Source organism: Eptatretus burgeri, chromosome 5 (genome assembly GCF_056783735.1).
Source record: "Eptatretus burgeri isolate ZD-2024b chromosome 5, Ebu_testis_v1, whole genome shotgun sequence".
Lineage (NCBI taxonomy): Eukaryota > Metazoa > Chordata > Myxini > Myxiniformes > Myxinidae > Eptatretus > Eptatretus burgeri.
Genome location: NC_140965.1, coordinates 88098990 through 88123083, shown reverse-complemented (window position 1 = coordinate 88123083; position 24094 = coordinate 88098990).

The window sequence follows — 24094 nt, the reverse complement described above, 5'->3', positions numbered from 1 at the left end:
AAGGCATGGCAAGGCCGGAACAGGCCGCTGTATCAAAAACAGGCTGGCAGGTGAAGCTGGCCGGCCTCTGGCCTCGTTCTGGAGGTTCGTGGAGGGAGTGCGGTGGTGCTGGCCGGTCTGAAGGCGGGCTCGGACCTACCCTACTGTCTCCCTCCCAACCTATCACCTTTGCCTGTCTCTGTCCGCACCCACTCCCTTAATTTGTAAAAATCCAAATTTAGCCCCATCTTATAATTTTTTATTATTATTATTTTTTTATTTTAATTCGTCTCCCAAACCCCCATTATTGTCTCTGTCCGGCTAACCTATCCTGTCACCTAGCCTACTCCCAACCCCTATGTTCCCTTCCTGGAGGGGAATAAGGGAGAGCTAGCGTCCTGTCTTGAGGCCCAATGAAGCCTCAGAATGGCCTCCTCAGACTTCAGCGATCTTTTTACCCAAGCTGGATCCAGCGGCCCACAACGAGAGCGAAGGGATGGATGGTACGGAGGGGTACACTTCCCTATCTACCCTAACATTTACTAGCCTTAAACTACACTGGGGCTTTCCAAAAGCGCCTGTTGCTTAAACTATTGGTTCTCGCAACCAAGATTCCTGTCGCCTGTGTTGGTGTCCTCTCAAATTTGGGCCTTGCCCTCAAATTTTCCATCGTGCCCTCGCACGGTCTCGTGGCTGGGCCGTGTGGCTCACTTGGCAGGAACTACCCTCTGCCGATTCTCCAACTATGGCACCCCCGGGCCCTGCGACTATCTCCGAGCCTACCAGCTCCCTAAAACCTGGGGAGTGCCCTCCTTGGCTACTCCCCCCCCTCCCGATGCTCACGTGGCAGGCTGGCGCCACGGGCCCCTTTCCCCGGGTGCCCGTGCCCATGTGGCCATTGGCACTATGGGCCCCGCATCATGCGGGCCCACCCGTGCCAACTACGCTATCCTGGCCCCTCTTGGACCCTTGGCCTACCGCGGCCGACTAGCAAGGTGCCCGGGGTGCCCACTATGTGATACCGTTCGCAGCCACTCTCCCAGCCCCTCAACAGGACTGCTGGACCTCTCCAAACGGGTTTCGAGCCCACATTTGCACCAACAGCAAAAGGACCTCCATTTTGTCAATTTGACTAACCCACTAACTCACATTACTCTGACCCCAAGGTCCCTTGGGTGGGAATCACTCCTCCCCCCAATCACTCATCGCACCATGCATTCCACATTCACTCCATTCACTCAGCCCGCTGGCCCTCACTCACTCATCAAGTACATTTTCCATTTCTCAACTCACATCACTGAACACTGCCATTCTGCTGACTGCATCCCCTAACTACCTCGTGCTCCCTCGTCATCCCTTAAACTCACAGCACATCCTTTTAACTCTACGTAGCTAAGCTACGTTCCCACTACACATCCAAAGTCTGTCCATGTCTCCAAAAATCCCATTTCTCATACTCTAAATCTAAACTAAAATCCCTCTAATTAATCCATTCCACAGGCTCCATGATGACTTGTCCCTGCCCCATGAAGCTGGTCTAACTATACTAGCCCATCCCCCTAAGTGGTGCTATTCCTGTGCCCAAAGCAAGGGGGTTCTACCACCCCTGCCTTGGCTCGTGTACTTGCAGCAAGGCTCTGTGAGCCTGCCCTTGCGCCTCTGCGGGAGCGGTTGTTCCAGCTCCGGCTACTCTGGCAAGATGTAACCATGAGGGCGTAAGGTCGCCCTTGTCGGGTCTCAGGCGGTCCACGTGGACGATTCGGGGGAGGGCTCGTGGTCCCATTTTAATTTTAAGGACCATGTCGCTCATTTGCGCCAGGACGACCCCCTGGCCCTGCCAAAGCGAGGTGAGATTCGGGCATCTGCCCTTCCTCCTCCGGGGGTTTAAGAACCAAATCTTCGCCCCTGGTGGGTACTCACTCACCTGGTTCTGGTGGTCGTACCTGCGCTTCATCTTTATACCCACCTGTTGGAGCTGGCGGTGAGCGAAGGCATGGACTTTTTCCATGCATTCCTCCAACCGACGGGCATAGCCCTCCCCTGGGGGTCCGTCGAGACGCGCAGGCATTGGTCCGCACAGCAAATCGACGGGGGCTCGCAGCTCCCATCCGTACGTGAGCAGCGCCGGACTACACGCAGTGGCCCCATGTTGGGACGCGCGATAAGCCATCAGGAGATACGGGAGATGTTCGTCCCAGTCCTCCTGATTATCGGCGGTGAAGAGGGCCAATTGTTGGATCAGGGTCCTATTGAACCTCTCCACCATGCCGTCAGACTGAGGTCTCAGGAGCTTTGTCCGGGGTTTTCGAATTTCTAGGAGCCTGCACACCTCTTTTAGCAATTCGCTCTCAAAATTTCGCCCCTGAACAGTGTGCAGCTCCTCCGGAATCCCATACCGACATGCAAATCCTTCTACGAAGGCCTTTGCCACGACCCCGGCTTCCTGGTTTGGAAGGGCAAAGTCCTCCGGCCATTTGGTGAAATAGTCCATCATCACGAGGATGTATCGATTACCTTGGCGAGTGGGGGGCAGTGGTCCCAAAATGTCCATGGCCACTCGCTCAAGGGGGGCCCCAACCTGATGAAGTTGGAGTGGGGCCCTCATCCTCCGTGCCGGTCCCTTTTTGGCAGTACAGGCGTCGCATGCTCGACACCACTCCTATACATCGCGCCCCATGTTAACCCAATAGAACCGCCGGCGGACCTGAGATTTTGTTTTGGTCCTGTCCAAATGGCCGCCGGTGCGGGTTGTGTGCACCTGTTTCAAAATTTGGGTCTTGAACACATCAGGGACTATCACCAGCCAAGAAGTCCTCTCTGAGGGAATCTCCACCCACTTGTGATACAAGATGTTGTCCCTCATTTCTGGGGTCTTCCACTGAGCCCAGTACGCTGTTGTTCACACCCCGAATGGGGTGATCTCCTCCCCACTGGGCCTCTTGTTTTCTTGGATCCATTTGTACACAGGCCCTATCACGGGGTCTTCCCGCTGGACCGTGCTCCATGCCAAACCGCCAAATTCCTCCCCCGCGGTTGGTGGCAAAGTTGGGCCTACCACCCGGGCCGCACGGCCTGGGATTTTCCGGGAGGTGTCCGCAAATTTGTCCCTCTCCTCATGCCTCGTGCAATATTTGCAGTTTTCTCCAAGACAGGGGTGTTGAGAGAGCGCATCGGCGCTCCCATGAGCCTTACCGGCTCTATGGGCCACACAGAAATCTTACTGCTGCAACTTCTCCAACCACCTTACAATCTGGCCCTCCGGTTCCTTGAACCGTAAGAGCCATTGCAAGGAGGAATGGTCAGTTCGAACCAATAATTTCCTCCCGTACAAGTACGGATGGAAATGGCTCTCGGCAGACAGCATAGCCAATAGCTCCTTGCGAATAATGCAATAATTTCGTTCGGGCCTACTCATGGCCCGACTGTAATACGCGATCACTCTTTCCACACCCCCCTGTGTCTGAGATAAGACTGCCCCCAATCCTTCCTGGCTTGCATCCGTGTCCAGGGTATACATCCCGTCATCGGCGGCGTATGCTCAAACAGGTGTGACACCCCTTTAATTTGAGGAAGGCCTGATGGCATTCCCCTGTCCAATTAAACCTCAACCCCTTCTCCGTTAACCGGTGAAGGGGCCTGGCTATCTCCGCAAAGTTTGCCACAAAGCGCCGGTAGTAGGAGCAAAGACCCAAAAACCCCGCACCTGTTTAACGTTTGTAGGTACAGGCCACTCCTCTACCACAGTAATTTTCCCTGGGTCGGTTTTCACCCCCTCGCGACCTATCACATGTCCGAGATAGGCCACCTCTGTCGCGAACAACGTACATTTCTCCGGGCTCAATTTCAGCCCTGCCTGCCTGAGGCGCCCAAACACCTGGTCCAAATTGGTTATTGCCTGGGGAAATGTTCTAGCGTGTACCAGGACGTCATCCAGGTACATCAGGCATGATTGCCATGGCATGCCACCGAGCACACGCTCCATCAATCTCTCAAAGGTGGCGGGGGCGTTGCACAAACCGAACGGCATTACAGTGAACTGATACAGTCCCTTACCTGTAGAAAATGCCGTTTTCTCCTTCCCCGTCTTATCCATCTCCACCTGCCAATACCCACTCTTGAAGTCCAAAGTTGAGAACCATTTGGAGCCTGAAACGGCGTCGAGGGTATCGTCAATTATAGGCAGGGGATAGGAGTCTATGAGTGTCACTTTGTTAAGCTGGCGATAGTCCACGCAGAAACGCGTGGTCCCATCCTTCTTTTTAACCAGCACAACGGGTGACATCCAAGGACTTCCCGAGGGCTCAATGACGCCTGCATTGAGCATCTTTTCTCCATGTTCATCAGCCTCCTCTCTCTTGCTCCATGGAAGCCGTTGAGCAGGCTGACGGACAGGCCGGGCCCCATCGGTGTGGATCTGATGTTTCACCAGGCCCGTACGTCCAATATCCTCGGGTGACAAGGAGAAGATTCCCATATGTCAGTCGACCACTATGTGTAAGGCCTCCCGCTGGGCATCCTCCAAATCTATACTACTCCGATTTCCCATTTCGCAAATGGGATCGGGCCAATTCCTAACAAACTTTGGAGACCCCCTCCGGGGCCGGTCCGGCTCGATGTTATCGTCCCTCAGCTCTGCGACTTCTACCACTGGGGTGCAATCTGCCACCTTCGTGCCCCGTTTAATAGTGCGTGGTTCCGTGCTAACATTTATTACCCGGACGGGCACGATAGGACCGTTGGTGTTAACTAGGGTGCGGCCCACGACTAAACCCGGGGTTGATTGCCCCGCCAGTAGTTCGGCCAGGCCGCAGGAGCCCTGCCAGGTTGGGTGTGCCCGCCACCGGGCCGGGACCACTGCCTCGGCACCCGGGGGAATGACCACAGAGTCGAGAGCCTCCAGCTCTACCCTCTCATCCGTGTCCATACCCCCCAATGGCAATTCTTCAGCACCCAACTGCATGACTCCTCGGCCTAAGTCGATTTTGCAACCACCGGCGGTCAGCACATCCAACCCTATTAGACATGGGTCGCACACCTTCGCCACCCAAACATCTATTTTCCTTTTAACAGTGCCCAATTTAAAGGTCACGAAACCACGCCCTATGATGGGGGCCGTTGCCCCGGTAGCTAGCTGCAAACTATGATTTTGCATACGGTGGATCTCATCCCACCCGTCCACACTCAAATCAAGGACCGCAGGGCTGATGATCGTGGCGCTTGCTCCTGTGTCCACAACGGCGTCTACGCCGGCAATTTTGCACCGTATTGTCAAACTACCATTGCCAATTTGGCCACAATTGATGACCTGTCGCAGCTCTGAGGGCTCTTCTCCATCTGGGTCTGCCGAACACGGCCCTGCATGTTCGGCACTTTCTAGTTTCCCTGGGACTGGTGGGGGGGGGAGTGATGTTTGGGCCCGGCTATTCCGGTCTGCCCGGGGCAGAGTTGGTGATCCGGGGGGCCATGGCTCTTCCCTGCACGGGGCGTTACACTCCCGCTGCAGGTGGTCCCCCCGCCACAGTTAAAACACCTCGCCCGGTAAGGTGCACGCCTCCGGTAGCTCAAATTATACCCCCTCTCATTCCGAATTGGGGTACCCCCTGATGGCCTATCCCCTGCCCCTCCTGGGCCCGACTGCTTCGGCCCAGATCTCGGCAACCGACGGTCGATCATGCCCTGGACCATCTTTTCCAACTGCGGCTGGTTGCCAAAGGGGAGCCCCGGCTCCCAGCGCACCATTGTTCACGGGGCCCACCTGCCAGATTGCCACTGCATGTCGCCCGGGCTCTCCAGTCGGCGACCTTGATGTCTCCCAACGGGCTGCAGTGTCAGCCGCCTTCTGGAGGTTCTCCGGGTGCCATGTGGTCAGTATTGACCCGGCATCGGTGCCCGCAAGCGCCCGGACAAAATGGTCCAGGGTGAGCTCCTCCCGGTACTCCGGCGCCATATTTTCATGTGCGATCCCCACTGAGCAGCGAATATTGTGCGCCAATTCTCCCATCGTCTCATGGGGGTCGTTTGTGCCCACCGAGCTGAGCCTTGCTCTGCTGTTCAAGCTCGCTCTGCTGTTCCATACCAAACCGGTTATTTCGGGCCGAATAGAGGTCTGCCAGTGTTACTCCTTCCAAGGGTAACGTGGTCAAAACCTCGGATGCCGCACCGCACAGTGCCGCCGTGAGCTGTGCCACTCGCTGCACCTGGTTCCAGTCATTGCCCCTGGCCACGCAGTGAAACTGGGCCAAATACGCCCTCAGGTCCATCTTGCCGTCATACGGAGGCAGCGGCACCTTTGGGTCCTTTGAGGTCCGACACCGATCTTCCAGTCCCTGAGGGACACATGGAGGGGTGGACCCCCAGATTCCAATGGTGCCCTACCCCCGCAGGGCCCGAGCCATTTTCCCAGGGAGTTTATTACCCCCGTCTGCGTCGGTGCACGCTCCGCGCCGTCCTGCTTACTCTCCCATGCCATCACTCGCATTCTGCATCCTCTCAGGGACAATCATCCTGGGGACCTGCATTTGGCCAAGAGACCCCGCGGCCTCTGCCCCCCCCCAACTCGGTATGCACACCCCCGCGTCATGCAACCCTCCTCCCTCGTTCAGTGACACTGGCCCCACCTGGCTACGATCTGCCTCGAGGGAGCGTATTCTCTCCCTCTGTTCCATAAAGAGGTCATCCTGCCTCTTGCACCGGGTCTCAACACATTCCACTAACTCCGCCCTTATCTCCCCTATCTCGATGGCCTATATACTACTCCACAACCGCATTTCAACGACCACACCACTAGTTCAACAACCACACCACAAACCTCTCCACATATTTGGCCAAACAACAATCTCACAAAGAGTTCTCTTCTGCCACGGCCCCTCCATTTTTCCCTCCATTTGTGCTTGCCCGTCTTTTGCTGTTTCCAGGTCGTCTCTAACCTGCTTTATCTCCCCTTGTCTCTCTACTAGCTCACTCTTTGCTAGTCTAAATTCGTCTTCTGTCTCTTTTATATGTCTGTCCAGTCGTACTCCCATTTCCTGCGTCTCTGTCTCGGCCTTCCGTCCCATTTCCTTAACCATCTCCGTCATCTCTTTGTGTCTTGTCCTGCACCCCTCTTTTACGGCCTCCAATTCATTCATGTTTCCCGCTGGTTTTCTTTTAATTGTTCTATCGCCGTCGTGTTCTTCTCCATTTCCCCTTTTAGTTGGTTTTGTCCTTGTACTTTTTCCATCCCCTGTCCTAACTTGTCTACCTCTCGCCCCACCGTTATTATTTTTTTTGTCATTTCTTCCTTACCCACCTCCATCACGGACCCCACACCTTTTACACTTCCTTTCAACTCTTTCACCTCCACTCATATCGTGTCGATATCTTTTGTCATTTTGCCTTTTGCTTCCTCCAATTCTTTCTTTAGTGCCCCTTGCCCAGTCTGGAGATCCAGCCCCATGCGCTGCATTTCTTTTTTCATCTCGTTTTTCATTTGCTGCGCATTTGCATCCATTTTGTTTTTTATTTCTTCCTTCATTTCATTTTTCATGCCATCCATTTTACTTTCCATTTGTTGCGCATTTGTATCCATTTTGTAAACAATGCCATCCATTTTATGTTCCATTTGTTGCGTATTTGTATCCATTTTGTTTTGCATATTCGCATTCATTGCTTGTATCATCTGCATCAAATTGTTTATGTCCGATGACTCTAAGAGGACCGATCCACCGCGATCGGTCGCGGTTTCGCTGGGGACCGGGGAGGGAATTTGACGCAGGGGGGAGGGGGTGTCAAAAGCCATCTCCGCCTCCGCGCCAATTTTGAGCTCTGCGTTTATTTGTGGGGAAAGTTCAACCTGCATGGCGGTGCTTTCGTCCTGAGCCATAGATTCTACATCAAAACGTATTCCTAAACCACCCTGCGCCTGCTCGCCTTGAGCTGCCATTTTGTGTACCGGTAATAAAAAATTTCCACGCTCGGAATTTGATGAAACCGGAGGGTCGCCTCGCACACCCTTGATCTGGTTCGGTTAATTTGGTTTGGAGAAGGATGAATTTGAATCCCACGTCCTGACGAGTGTTGTGGATTCTCACCACTCCGGCGTGCGGACGACCGTTCTTAGCTAATTGCGGCCGCGCGCCCACCGACCATGGCAATCCAGTCGCAGCTTTCGGATCAACGCCGAAATCCAGCTACGGGTGTGTTTTTAACCACACCATAAATCAGCCAACTCTTCTGTCAACGCGTGACACGGTTGATCGCCAAATTGTCGATTTACCTAATTATTCGCGTAGACAGAAATGCCGGGGATTTATACCTCGATGGGACCCGTACGGACGCGAGCCGCTTTAAGCAGCTCACGCCGTTTGCGATTCCCGAGCAGTTTATTATCGCCAAGCGCCGTCGGACTCGATTATCTTATCGGCTATTAAAAACCAGCTATTATTTCGAACGCAATTATGGCAGCTCAATGGAAGAAGGGACGCAACGAGCAGGTGAATATTCAAACAATGACATTTATTCATACACGTATGCAAGCAATAGGGGTAAGGGACAAGACACGAGCAAAAAGACCTACAGCCGTTGTCTATTTACTAATGTACAGGCACTTAACAGTTCTACTAATAGGACAAGGCACCACAGACTTCCATGCAGAAACCCCAGAAAAGAACAGGGAGAACTGGGCCCGTAGGCCTTTAAGGTTCCTCGGAGCCAGGGTGACCGCAAGGCTCTGAGAGGCCGTGCAGGTTACCTGCCACCCTCGTTGTGATTCACTGGGCCCTGGATCGGCGACCCTCGGTGTGTCTGCCCGCACTTGATTGGACTCCACCAGCTCACGACTCCACTCTCGACTCCAACGGCGCCTCTGACAACGCCTCCAACGGAGCCTCGAACGACCAAGGAGACGCAGGAGAGAGAGACCTCTCACCCACTCACCAAACAACAGCTGCCAACTCCCTCCTCAACTGCCAAAACGAACCTCAACCTGAGGACTTCGCTTTCTCTCTCTCTCCTCAACTGCCTTCTCAGCGTTTCAACGCAGCCCTTTTATCACCCCGGGGCATTGGCCCCTCCCTTCTCGGTGTGCGGGGGAAAATTCCGGGAGAGTTCTGGTTGATGTTGTAAGGTGCATACTTTTAACCGTCACTTTTGTTTACCCACGAGTGATGGAGTTGTTTTTCTTAGGTGAATACTTTTTTGTTTGTCGATATGCCATTGTTGCTGGAGATGTTGGCGGTTGTGGAGAAGGTGTTGAGGAGATGTTGTTTAAAATAACGATAGGAAAGAATAATACTACCTCAAAGGTTCACAGCTCGGCTCACGAATAAATTCCCGTTTGACATCAGTGGGGAAATCTAATCTGGACACATATTTATCGACATAACTGATCTTTAGGAAACCTGAATGGTGTTCTGTGAATTTCCACAACCGTAACTATATATATATATATATATATATATATATATATATATATATATATATATATATATATATATATATATATATATATATATATTTTTATATTTGTATGCATATATATTGTTGCGGATTCAGCGGTGGCGGGGAATTCGAATACCACCCAAGTCGGCTCCAATCCATAGCCAGTTTAAGTTTTCGCACCCTTCTCTCGACAGCCAAATGTTGAATATTCAGCGTTACTCAACCACCGCCGTCTCAGGGGTTATAACGCCGGCTGGTTCGGCACAGGCCTCGGGTCACGCGCCTCGAATCACGATACCAATGTACACTGGACCTTACCAGTTGGGGAATAGACCCCGGTTACAGACTGGTTTTGTCAGAGACAGAGGGAATTCTGCCAGTCTGTAACCATTTTGGTTTTTATATCCAAATTTAGCGGATTGTTCCTCAGCGCAGCACTAATTAATTCAAAGTGGCAACTTCATACGAATCAGCCAGATTTATTGGGGACACATCGGGGAACACGTCACAAGCAAAGCATTCACGACAATGTTATAATTAATATATAACCCGTTCTTAACTAGGGAGCTACGGATTACGGGTTTAGAAGGGGACCCTAACGAGATAAACCTTAGACAACATGCAGACAAGACTTGGACAGCATGCAGACAAGACACAGAGTACTTGGTGATGCTTCATGGATGAGAGAAGAAGTGTCGGAGGCACGAATGTGGCTCTTGACAAGCCGATGTCTATGGATTGGAGCGCCCAAGCTCAAACACGCTGCGTGGCAAAATGGCATCGTCCTTTTTCGTCTCCCGGCACCGCTTGCGCACGCAGCCTCAGCGCGTTCTGACCCCGCGTAATGTTGACGGCACAAGACCGTCATATCGAAGGTGGGTTTCAGCTGGTTTCTTACAAGGTCCAGAATACAAGTCTAGGCCAAATCAAGGTGTTGGGCTCCGCAGGCTGGGTCCGTGGTCGAGGAGGCACCGCCGGCCAAAACCACTCCTCCACAAAGTCGATCGCCCGACTCGACGTGCAGGCGGCCTCTCCCACTGCCAAAATGGCAGACTCGACACGCAGACGGTTTCTCTTACTGCCGAATGGCAGACTCAGCGCGCTCAGTTTCCCTCTCGCCTGACTGCCGTTTTTCCCTTCAGTTTCACTTCCTTCTCGAGGCCACTCCCCCTCAGAGTGTTGGGTGGGGACGATTGTCTGGAGAGAGGAAGGAAGAAGAAGAACCTCTCGGTCCACCACCAATGTACGAACAATTAACAGCCTCTTACAACTCCTGACACACATGTAACGTCCATTTACCGAACAACCTGGCTAAACATGCATTTAATGGGGGATCTGGGCTAATCCTATAATTAACAACAAACTCAGGGCCATTTCCGCAACACTACCCCCACCTTTCTCCCGAGGCTCTCCCGAGCCTCCATCTGGGGCAGCCCACTGCAATGGCCCTGTCTAACGTACAGCACAGATCTCCCATTTACTCTAACCCCCAACATGGGAAGCACTTAACTCCAAAAACCAAAGTGTCACAGTAAGATTGGCATGTCCCTATCCTCGTGTGTCGGATCACGTATCTAACAAACAAATTCACGCTCTATGCACACTACTTATCATTCTCATTATGGATTTGAACGGGAGGGCATTCAAATATACTTTTAACACCAATATTTGCATAGGAACAGAACATTCAAAGGTTCAAAGTTCTTGAACGTGTTCGCTCCTTCATGCCCCTCTCGGCAGTATTGTCCATTCACCCCTGAGGGTTTTCTCACTTCGTGGCCTTAATGTCCTCTCACCAGGTGAGTTCAGTCGGCCCAGTGGCCTAATCTCACAAAGAGTTCTTCGACCCACTGAGCCCACAAAATGGCATGAATCTTCGGCCCATATGGCCCACAAATAAAATCCAATTCCTTCCTTAAGCTCCTCGTCCGCACCATGCATGCATGTGCCCACGTACCTGCTTCGTTCCAGAATCACCTAGGTTTGGTCGCTTCTCTCCAGCAGGTTGCTCATCATCGGTTCGCCACACTCCTCTGGGGCTGTCAGCTCAACATGCTGGACCTGCTCAAAATATATTTCATTCGTCAACAACACCGGATGCTCCCTCAATGTCTCAGTCACCAGGGTTTGCTCTAATTGTGGTTTCATCGGGCAAGTGATGTCAATCAAGTTCCGCACCACGAACATTACTCCCTGTGGTGATGTCACACCTCCCATATTATTGTGCTGTTCTACTTCCTGGCTCCATTTTCTTTTCCATTTGAGTCGTTCTTCCTCTCCGAGCCCATTGAGTTGTTCGTTATCTTTCCAGAGTTTTTCCATCTCCGCGTACTCCAACCTTGCTCTCGCCTTTAGTTGGTCAATGTCAAATTCATGTTCTTGTTGTTTCCTCTCCCACTGTCTCTCTTGTTCCTCATTCTCCAATCTCGTCGTTTCCTTCAATGTATTGATTTCCCTTTCCTGCTTCATTCGTTGTTCTTCCAACATCTCCACGTACTCCAACCTTGCTCTCTCCTTTAGTTGGTCAATTTCAAATTCATGTTCTTTTTGTTTCCTCTCCCACTGTCTCTCTTGTTCCTCATTCTCCAATCTCGTCGTTTCCTTCAATTTATTGATTTCCCTTTCCTGCCTCATTCATTGTTCTTCCAACATCTCCGTGCACTCCATCCTTGCTATGGCTTCGAACTGTTTGATCTGCACAGTGTGGTTCCTTAACATTTCATTCTACGTTCTCTTTCTTTCCTCTCTTAAAATCCTCAGCTCGTTTTGTAATTCCCTCTCTTTGCTTTGGTGTTTCTGTAACTCAGAAGCTTTTTCCCATAATTCCTCTCTCATCTCCGCACCTCTTTCGCATTCTCCCTTCCTCATTTCGTCCATTCTCTTACCGTATTCCTCTAGTCGTTCCAGACTACTTTTTTCTTTCTATCTCCTGTTCTCGGATTTCCCTTACCCGATTGTCTGCTCTTACCCTTCCATTCAGTAGTTCCAAGTCCAAATCGTGTTCCCGTTTTTTCTTTTCCAGCTTTGTTTTTCATTCTTCCTCCAAGCTCTTCCTATCCAGGGAGTTACTAATTTGCTCCTCCTCTATTCTTTTGTTCAGTTTGCTCTTCTCTTGTTCCAACTTATGGGTACTCCACTCTACTTTCCTCATTTCTCGCTGTAGTTCCTCGAACTGTCTTGACTTTCCCAACAATTCTTCCTTTCTTTGCTCCAGATATTTCTCTGTTCTTTCTTTCTTCTGTTCTAGGCTTTCTCTTATCGGATTGCCTGATCTTACCTCTTCCTTCAGTTGTTTCAATTCCAAATCGTGTTCCCGTTTTTCCTTTTCCAGCTTTGTTTTCCATTCTTCCTCCAAGCTCTTCCTATCCTGGGAGCCACCAATTTGCTCCTCCTCTATTCCTCTGTTCAGTTCGCTCCTCTCCAGTTCCAACACCATACGGGTAAACCACTCTATTTTAATCCTTTCTCCATGTAGTCCCAAGCCTGTGCTGGCTAATCCTCTTCCAGCTCCCAAATTCGTTCCTGTGCATCGGCCAATTGTTGTGACTCCCCGTGCACATAACTTTCCTGAACTTCGTCTGCGTGCCGTTGTGCCTCATCCAACTTAATCTGCAACTCCTCTCTATAATTATCACCACACCTCCACTGCTCCAAGGCATCCGACAATCGTGTATGAATCTTGCCAATGTATGCGTTGGCGTCCTGATTCGTCTGCCATGGCGCATACCGTGTCCACGTGGCCTGAACCGGTGGGCGGGAGTGCTCTCCTCGTGCCGTGCGGCTTGCCATGACATTATTAGCCCACTCCCGCTTCGTGTTACGCCAAGGTGGAGCCACGCCGCCATTTTGCGACTCCATTTTTCTTTATAATTTCGAAGTTTTACACCCGATCCGCTCAAAAAAAAATCGAAGCAAATTTTGAAATTGCCAGCATCTTTTTTTTTCCCCTGCGCGCCTCTCATAACCAATGTTCGAGGTGCAAACGACACCAGATGTTGCTGAATCGGTGTCCTGCAAATATATTGAGGTGGAGGCATTCTCATCCCAATCCTTACTACCAATTGTTACGGATTCAGCAGTGGAGGGGAATTTGAATACCACCCAAGTCTGCTCCAATCCATAGCCAGCTTGGGTTTTCGCACCCTTCCCTCGACAGCCAAATGTTGAATATTCGGCGTCACTTAACCACCGCCGTCTCCAGGGTTATAACACTGGCTGGTTCGGCACAGGCCTTGGGTCACGCGCCTCGAATCGCGATACCAACGTATACCTGGACCTTACCAGTTGGGGGAATAGATCCCGGTTACAGACTGGTTTTGTCAGAGACCGAGCAAATTCTGCGAGTCTGTAACCATTTTGGTTTTTATATCCAAATCGAGCGGATCGTTCTTCAGCGCTGCACGAAATAATTCCAAGTGGCTACTTCATACGAATCAGCCAGATTTATTGGGGACACCTCGGGGAACACGACACAAGCAAAGCATTCACGACAATGTTATAATTAATCTATAACCCGTTCTTAACTAGAGAGCTACGGATTACGGGTTTCGAAGGGGACGCTAATGAGATAAACCTTAGACAACATGCAGACAAGACATGGACAGCATGTAGACAAGAAACAGAGTACTTGTTGATGCTTCATGGACGAGAGAAAAAGTGTCGGAGGCACGAATGTGGCTCGTGACAAGCCGATGTCTACGGATTCGAGCGCCCAAGCTCAAACACGCCGCGTGGCAAAATGGCGTCATCCTTTTTCTTCTCCCGGCACCGCTTGCGCATGCAGCCTCAGCGCGTTCTGACCCCACGTAATGTCGACGGCAGAAGACAGTCAGATCGATGGTGGGTTTCACCTGGTTTCTCACAAGGTCCAGTATACAAGTCAAGGCCTGGCCTGTTCACCAGACCAGGCCAAATCGATGTGTTGGGCTCCGCAGGCTGGGTCCGTGGCCGAGGAGGCACCGACAGCCAAAACCACTCCTCCACAAAGACGATTGCCCGACTCGACGTGCAGGTGGCCTCTCCCACTGCCAAAATGGCAGACTCGACGTGCAGGCAGTTTCTCTTACTGCCAAATGGCAGACTCTGTGGGCTCAGTTTCCCTCTCGGCCGACTGCCGTTTTTCCCTTCAGTTTCATTTCCTTCTCTAGGCCACTCCCCCTCAGAGCGCTGGGAGGGGACTATTGTCCAGAGAGAGGAAGGAAGAAGAAGAAGAAGAACCTCAGTCCACCACCAATGTACGAACAATGAACAGCCTCTTACACCTCGCGGCACGCATGTAACGTCCATTTACCGAACAACCTGGCAAAACATGCTTTTAATGGGGGATCTGGGGTAATCCTATATTTAATAACACACTAAGGGCTGTTTCCACAACAATATATATATATATATATATATATATATATATATATATATATATATATATATATATATATATATATATATATATATATATATATATATATGTGTGTGTGTATATATACAGGGTGTCCCAAAAAATATACAACTTTTCATCTGCAACGAGGATGGTCATAACATATATTTTTAAAAAGATGTATGGCCGGATAGAAAGCTGAAAGGTTGAAGTTTATTGTACCAATGTCAAAATTGCCACCAAAATTTAAATTTTGGTATAGAATCATCGTTTTATTTTCGACCACATGTTCGACGTAGGCTCCACGTTGTCCGATCACTGCCTGCAAACGCGTTGTCATGTTCTCCATCACTTTGGGAAACGTTTCCTGAGGAATGTTCTGGATTTCTCAGTGGATGTTTTGCTTCAGCTGATCAAGAGTCTGAGGCCTAGGGTTTCAATAGATCCTGTCCTTGAGATACCCCCACAAGAAGAAGTCTGGAGGAGTAAGGTCAGGGGAATACCGTGGCCACTCAACCTCTTCGTAGAGGAAGATAAAGCGGCCCTCAAAATATTGGAAAGGCATATTTTATGGAAAGGCATGCATGTTTTGGCAAAGGATCCTCTGAACGGTGCTTTTATGAATGTTTGTCTCGGCAGAAAGTCGTCAAATCGATTTTTTTGGACTCTGAACGACTGCCTGTCTCACCATTTCCACATTTTCTTCACTACGACCTGTCCTCTTCCGACCACTGTGACCCTTGTGAAGGTAACAGATGGTTCCCACATTGGTAAACTTTGCGATGGTGCACTTTATTGTCCGAAAGTTTGGTGCATGGCACAAGTGGATAACGAAATGTCTCGAGTAAAGACGTTGCACCTGTATGACACTTTTCGTCTGGTGCCAAAGTTCAACAATTTTCGTCCGTTGTTGTACGGTCAGTCTTGGCATTTTTCTGGCGCTTGCTTGGTTTCAAAATAAATTTCAGGGTCCCTGCAACAAGAAATGAAGCATTAGTGACAAAATGACTGCTTTTTTAGGATCAAACGAAGAATTTTAAAAGTTGTATTTTTTTGGGGACACTATATATATATGTATATGTATATATATATATATATATATATATAGATAGAAATATATATATATATATATATATATATATATATATATATATATATATATATGTTTGTATATATATATATATATATATATATATATATATATATATGTATATGTATATATATGTATATATATATATATATATATATATATATATATATATATATATATATATGTATACATATATGTATATATATATATGTATATGTATACATATATGTATATATATATATATATATATATATATATATATATATATGTATATGTATACATATATGTATATATATATATATGTATATGTATACATATATGTATATATATATATATATGTATATGTATACATATATGTATATATATATATATATATATATATATATATATATATATATATATATATATATATATGTATATATATATATATATGTATGTATATATGTATATATATATATATATGTATATATATATATATATATATATATATATGTATATATATATATATAGTTACGGCTGTGGAAATTCGCAGAGCAACATGTATGTCCTTAGATCAGTGATGCCGATAAGTCTGTGTTCAGATAGATTTCCCCACCGTTGTCTAATGGGATTTATTCATGTGATCAGGGCTGTGATATTTGAGTTAGCGGTTTTTCTTTTACCATCTTTATTTTGGACCAACTGCCATTACTACCACCACAAAGCGCCACCGACCACAACTACCACGATCACCACCACCACCTTCTCATCAACCGCCCAACCATACCACCCTCACGACCACCACAAACGCCAGCATCACTTTCTCCACAACAACCACCTCCACAGCCGCATTTCAACGACCACACCACTACTTCAACAACCACACCACAAACCTCTCCACATCGAATAACATCTACACCACGGATACTCATCTAGAAAGGAAACAAAGGCAATGGTAGGAAAACCCATTGCCCCCCGCGGAGTGCGGGCAGAACCACAGCTCTGAAGAGAGAAGTTCTGATAATGCCTGGGATTTCCCCTCCCCCTTCTCTTGCTTTCCCGCGTACCGGGACGGGGAAGGGGCGGATCGGGCCAGGGTTCAAAATTGATGTAAAGAAGGGGTCTCATTTTGGGCGGACAATGCCCCCGGCGACACCTCCCCTTGGGGGCAACAGCAACAAAACTTCTTGCATTCTTCCCCCGCGCATCGCGAGGGGAGGGGCGCAGTGCCGTGGATATAAAAAGTGCGTGCTGAACGTGAGGCGGAGAGAGTTTGTGAGGTGCTGAGGTCGAGAGGTGGATGTCTGGAGGTCGTGGTCACTCGCTCCCTGTCTGTCGAGTCGGTCTTTCTCTACCTGGGTCTCTCTCACTCGCGGTCGCTCCCCGAGTCGTCGGCTGTGGGAGGTTGTGGAGGAGTGTGGAGAGGAGGAGAGAGCGCAGCGGAGCCAAGGCGCGTGGCCTGCCGAGCCGTGCCTTACCGTGGGTCGTGGAGACTGGACGTCACGGGTCGCCCCAGCAAAGTGTAGGAAGCCAGCCCGGTCTTGCGGAGCCTCTGCGGTCTACACCGCTCTGTGTTATACAGACCCCAAGGTGTCCAGTCTACCCCTTATCTGTCCTGGGGTTTTTCCTTCCTTTTCTTTTGAATGAACGTTGTGGCGCCATGTCCGCAAGTAGAACTGTATAAGTGTGTGTACATAATAAATAGATGGTCATAGCTCGTTGTCTTGCTCGTGTTTTGTCCCTACCCACATTGATTGCATACTTGCTTGATTGATGCATGACTGCTTGCGTGCTTATGTTAGGAAATAAATGTGCTTGTTTAAATGTACCCCGTTTGTTGCGTCTTTTCCTTAATTGAGCTGCCATCTTGCACTCGGAATATAGTTGGTTTTTAAATAGCCGGTAAAGCGATCGGGTCCAGCGGGGGTCGCGATAACACCCCGCTCGGTTATCCCAAACGGAGCGAGCTGCCTCAAGCGGCTCGTGTCCCAGCGGCCCCATTGAGGTACAATCTTTCGGTAATCTACCCGCGCGATTAATTAGGTATATCGACAATTCGACGATTGACCCTGTAGCGCGGGTGGAGTACGGACAAGGTTGTGGTGTGGTTAAAAACACACCCGTGGCTAGTTTTCGGCGTTGATCCGGAAAGCCGCGACTGGATTGTCTGTTCGGTGGGCGAGGCGGCCGCTATTGGTTAAACGCGGTCGTTCGCACTCTGGCGGGCGGAGATCCACAACACTATATAGTGTTACAGCTGTGGAAATTCACAAAACACCATAAAGGTTCGTAGTTCAGTTAGATTGATAAGTCTGTGTTCAGTTAGATTTCCCCACCGTTGTTTAATGGGTTTTATTCGTGTCACAGGGCTGTGATCCTTTGAGATAGCCGTTTTTCTTTACTATAGTTATTTTGGACCAATCACCAACATCACTCTCATCAACCACTTCACAACAAACGCCAACCACGATTACGCCCATCACCTAACCACCTTCCCCGCTACGCCAACTGTCAATCCCCTTCTCTACAAACCACATCACAACCCTCTCCACTCATGTAAACCGTTTCTACGAAGCGAAGGAAACCACAGGAGTTCCAATGGTGCGCGGATTTTCCCGCCTGATTCTCCCGCCTTGTTGAAGACGCACCCGTGACAGGGTTCCGGCGTTGTTCCGGAAGGTCACGACTGATTTGTCCGTCCGGTGGGCGAGCGGCTACTATTAGTGAAAAGCGGTCGTTTGCATGCCGGTGGGCGCGAATTCGTAACACTGGTGTCAGGAGTGGGATTCAAATTCATCCCGCCTCCAACTAAATTAACGGGAATCGGTTCAGGGGTGTGTGAGCAACCCTCGATTCCCACCAAACCACGAGCATTTAAAATTATTTCCGAGAGGCAAGATGGCTTTTCAAGGTGAATGGGAGCAGGGGGTTTTAGAAATGAGGGAAGAAATAGTAGAACCCATGGGCCAGGATGAAATCCCCGAGCAGGACATTGATGTGCAGGAGCAACCCCCCCCCCCCACAATCGAACCGAGAACCCGAAATGGGTGCAGCGGCAGAGGACGTGGTGGATGACACCCCCTCCCCGCCTCCATCAAAATCCTTCCCTGGCCCCCAGCGAAACCAAGACCGATAATGGCAGATCGGTTCTGCTTGAGCCATCGGTCGTTGCACAGATGGTGGAAATGATCGCGCAACAAATGAAAAACATAATGAATACGAATATGCAACAAATGGGAAATGAAATAAAAGGAATAAACAGCAAGATGGATACGAATGCGCAATGCATGAATGCGAATACGAAAGAACTGCGGGGTGAGATGCGGCGCGTGGGGCGATGCCTGCAGGCGGGCAAAATGGCGGCACCTCATGGAAGCTCGACCGAACCGACAAGAGGGAGTGTGGACTGTGTTGGCCCCACGGTGGAGGACAAACTAATTCGGGAGACGCGTTGGGCGAGACTCGAGCAGGTGACAGAGAAAGTGACGGTGACACAGAGCGAGAAATTAAATGGGGTGACGGAGACGTGTACGGCAAGACAGGTAGAGATGAGGGAGATAATGAACGAGGTAACAGAAATAACAGAGACGCGGGAGATGGAAATGGTAGAGGAGAGACTACACAATAAAGACGGGGTGAAAGACGAGCATACACACATGGAGGTAGTGGAGGACGATGAGGGGGAACTCGGGGAATATCTTGTGACCCGGTGTAAGCAGCCGGATAGCCTCCTCCAGGAACGAGGGGAGGAAATATTCCCCCTTGAAGCGGATCTCGACCAGGTGGGTCTGGTTGTGCCGAGCGAGGTCGAGGGGGCGAGTACTGTGGACGGGTGCACACGGAGCTTGGGGGGTATGGAGGCCCCGGGAGCCCTGGTATTGGCGCTGATTCCCAGCGTGGTTGTTCCGGTGTGTGGTTTCAAGGTGTATGTTTACGAGTGTGGCCAAATACTTGCTGGGACGCACGCATAGCGTGGGTGAAAGGCTGTGTGTGAGGAGAATGGCGTGTGTAAGTGGGAAAGCGAGTGTGAGTGAAAAGGTGTGTGGGAAGGAAACACCGCGTGTGTGAGTGAAAGGGTCTGTGTGAGTAATATGGTGTGTGAGATTGCGAGTGAGCCGAAGTGCGTGCCTTCCAGCACGCCGTGTGTGGAAGAGACAGCGTGTGCAAGCGAAATGGCGAGCTTGAGTGAAAAGGTGTGTATGTGTAAGTGGAACCACGTGTGCGAGTGAAAGGACATGCGTGAGTGAACGGCCGTGTGTGAGAGAGACCGTGTGTGTGAGGTCGCTGTATGTAAGGGAGATGGCGGCTGGCATGCGGGAACATGTAACCGCATGTCCTGGTGTGAATGTCATGTCGAGGTGTGTGAGCCTCGTGGCACGGGGGAGTTTGTATGTGAGAGTGCGACAAAGACGGTGCCTGACAGTGGACAAAGGCCGAGTAGCGGCCATAGCTATTTTGGGAACCGTGCCGGGTTTGCACGGCAGCGCGCGCGGGATCCGTGTTGTCCGTCGCACGAGGCCGCAGTGTGCGCGGCTACGCGAGTGAAACCCGGTCCGTAAATGCACGTGGTGGATTAACCGATCCCGCGGATGGACAGAAGGTAGGCTGGATGTGAATTTGGACCGGATGGGTTCTCCACATGAGCGTATTTGTGAAGCTCCGACGAGTAGAGCACATGTGTTCGTGTGGGGAAACCCTCGAAACGTGAGGCTTGGTTTTGATGCGCAGTGTGACGTCATGGCTGCACGCATGGTTGGAATCCGGCAGGATGGAAAATCACTGCCGAATGGTGCCATCCGAGGAGGGACGAGGTGCGCGAAGCGCGAGCAGCTGCCATGACGTCACGGGGAGAAAGCGCAGGTTGTGAGTTGCCGCGCTGGTGTGCGCGCATAAAAAAAACGCAAGCCTCGCTTCGGGTGAACAGGATTCCCGGGCAAGGGGTGGAAGACCCCCCCCCCTACCCGGGCACAGGATGGAACTAGTTAGGGGGATGGGTTAGCATAGTTAGACCAGCTCCATGGGGCAGGAATAAGTCCTCATGGGGCCTGTGGAATGGATTAGTTAGAGGGATTTTAGTCAGATTTAGGATGGGAGATGAAAATTATATTTGGAGACAGTGACAGACTTTGAGTGTGTAGAGGAGACGTAGCTTAGATACGTAGTGTTAAATGGAGAGTGCTATATTGTAAGGGATGACGAGGGAGCACGAGGTAGTTAGGGGATGTAGTGAGCAGAATGGTAGTGATCAGCGATGTGTGAGAAATGAAGTGGTGAAATGAAATGGAAACATGTTGAGTGAGTGAGGCCAGCGAGCCTGTGTGTATGGAGTGAATGTGGAATGCATGGTGTGGTGAGTATTTGGGGGGAGAAGTGATTCGCACCCAAGGGACCTTGGGGTCAGTATAAGATGAGTTAGTGGGTTAGTATAATTGACAAATATGGAGGTCGTTTTGCTGTTGGTGGGAGTGTAGGCTCAAAATCCATTTGGAGGGGTGCAGAAGCCCTGTTGACGGGCTGGGAGCGTGGCTGCGAACGGTATCGCTGAGTGGGTACCCCGGGCACCCGGCTAGTCGGCCGCAGTAGGCCAAGGACCCATGGGGGGGGCCAGGATAGCATAGTGGGCACAGGTGGCCCGCATGATGCGGGGCCAGGGGCGCCATTGGCCACGTGGTCAGTGCATTGGGCACGGGCACCCAGGGAAGGGGCCCGGGGCGCCAGCCTGCCACGTGAGCGTTTCAGGGGAGTCGCCAAAGAGGGCATTCCCCAGTTTTACGGAGCTGGTAGGCTCGGAGGCAGTGTAGTGCCCGGGGGAGCCATTGTTAGAGAATTGGCAGAGGGTAGTTCCTGCCAAGGGAGCCACGCGTCCCAGCCATGAGACCGTGTGAGGGCATGGAAGGAAAATTGGGGAGCATGGCCCGAAATTTGAGAGGACACCAACACAGGTGACGGGAATCTTGGTTGTTAGAAGCGATAGTTTAAGCGAGAGGCGCTTGTTGAAAGCCCCCGGGTAGTTTAAGGAAAAAATGTTAGGGTAGATTAGGAAGTGTACCCCTCTGCACCATCCATCCCTTCGCTCTCGTTGTGGGCCGCTGGACCCACTTTGGGTTCTGAGGAGGAGGAGGAGGCCATTCTGAGGCTTCATTGTGCCTCGACACAGGACGCTAGCTCTCCATTATTCCCCTCCAGGAAGGGAACGTAGGGGTTGGGATTAGGCTAAGACAGGATAGGTTCGCCGAACAGAGACTGTAAAGGGGGTTAGGAGACGAATTATAGAGGGAAGTAAAAAATAAAAATAAAACAAAAAAATAAGTTGGGACTAAATTTGATTTTTTTTTTTTTGCAAACTAAGGGAGTGGGTATGGACAGAGACAGGCAAAGGCGATAGGTTGGGAGGGAGATAGTAGGGTAGGTCCGAGCCCGCCTTCCGAGTGGCCAGCACCATCGCACTCCCTCCACCAACCTCCTTGAACAAAAAAGGAGGCCGGCCAACTTCATCTGCCAGCTGTTTTGCTACAAGGCCTGTGCCGGCCAGTTCATCTGCCGGCTGTTTTGCTGCAAGGCCTGTGCCGGTCGGATCATCTGCCGGCTGTTTTACTACAGGGCCTATGCCAGTCGGCTTCACCACCGGCCCGTTTTGCTGCAACGGCCTTCCCTTGCCATGCCATGCCTTGTCTGCCTGCCTTTGGCTTGGCCCCATGCCTGCTGCCCTGTTGCATTTGCCCCCATTCATTGCCATGTGCGCCAGGATCATCGCGCATACTGCAGGGACTGCCCTGTAGGAGCCGCATCACGGGACTGCACTGGCAGCCCGTGCACCGTTTGTTTGCTGCGTCAGATCATCGCGCGTGCTGCAGGGACTGCCTTGTAGGCAGCCGCATCACGGGACTGCATTTGCGGCCCGTGCACCGCTTGTGTTCATTTCACCTCATGCGCTCATTTCAAGGGGGAGGCCTAGGACTGCGCTTGAGCAGCCAGCCACATTCCCTGACACCTGCATTATCCCACAAACCAGAGACTGCGTGTGAGCAACCTTGCTCCCTGCTTTTTCCCACAGAGTCCATAGATCCTGGGCCATGGTGTAGTGTATAATTTATAAGTAAGGATAAGTTGTAATTGTAAATGGGTTGCGCCCCCTGCATGTGTGTTTTAGCGCAAGCAATTTAGTTAAGCGGTCTGTATGAGTGGGTTTGTTTAGTTAGTTACTCAGCCCGTAGGTTATTTATTTTTGGGACACGAATACACTAAATGTCGCACTCAGGGATCCGAAGATAAAACGTACTAGGGGAAACTTACACATGATGGCACACAAAAATTCGACGACTCGGGACGAGTCTGTAAAAAGGGGAGGGGGTAGTGTTACGGCTGTGGAAATTCGCAGAACACCATGAAGGTCCGTAGTTCAGTTAGATCGATAAGTCTGTGTTCAGTTAGATTTCCCCACCGTTGTTTCATGGGTTTTATTCGTGTCACAGGGCTGTGATCCTTTGAGATAGCCGTTTTTCTTTACTGTCGTTATTTTGGACCAACCACCAACATCACTCTCATCAACCGCTTCACAACAAACGCCAACCACGATTACGCCGATCACCTAACCACCTTCCCCGCTACGCCAACTGTCGATCCCCTCCTCCACAAACCACATCACATCTCTCTCCGCTCATGTAAACCGTCTCTACGAAGCGATGGAAACCAGAGGAGTTCCGATGGTGCGCGGAGTTTCCCACCTGATTCTCCCGCCTTGTTATTCCCGCCTGTTTTCCCGCGCTTTGGTGTGAAGGAAGTGCGATTCCAGCCAGAGGTCAAAGGTCATGTGAAGGAGACGCCTCATTTTGGGGGAATGAATCTCCCTGGACCTGTGCCAAGAATGATTCTCTCGGCCCCCGCGAGGCGCGCGAGGAGGGGGGCAAGAGGGCACACCCCTTTTCTGAAAGATTCCCGCAGGAGCTGGAATGAGGGGCGGAGCAATAAACGGGGAGAAGCGAGGCATTGGAACTGGGGGATATAAGGGCGCGCAGGACACCAGTTGGGGCTTTTGCTTTTTGTCATCTTCGTGGTGGTTCACTGGGGGTCTTCTTCGTGTGCATTAGTGATTTCGTCGTGGTTGAGGTGGTGCCTTCTCCTTGGGCACACCAAGTCGTGTGTGTTGTGTGTGGTGGTCCGTGTCGAGGCGCTAAGGACGCGGACGGGAGGCGCCGCTTTGCAGCTCTGACGCGCAGCCTGCGCACCCGGGAGGAGAGCGCCGGAGAGAGCTCGCC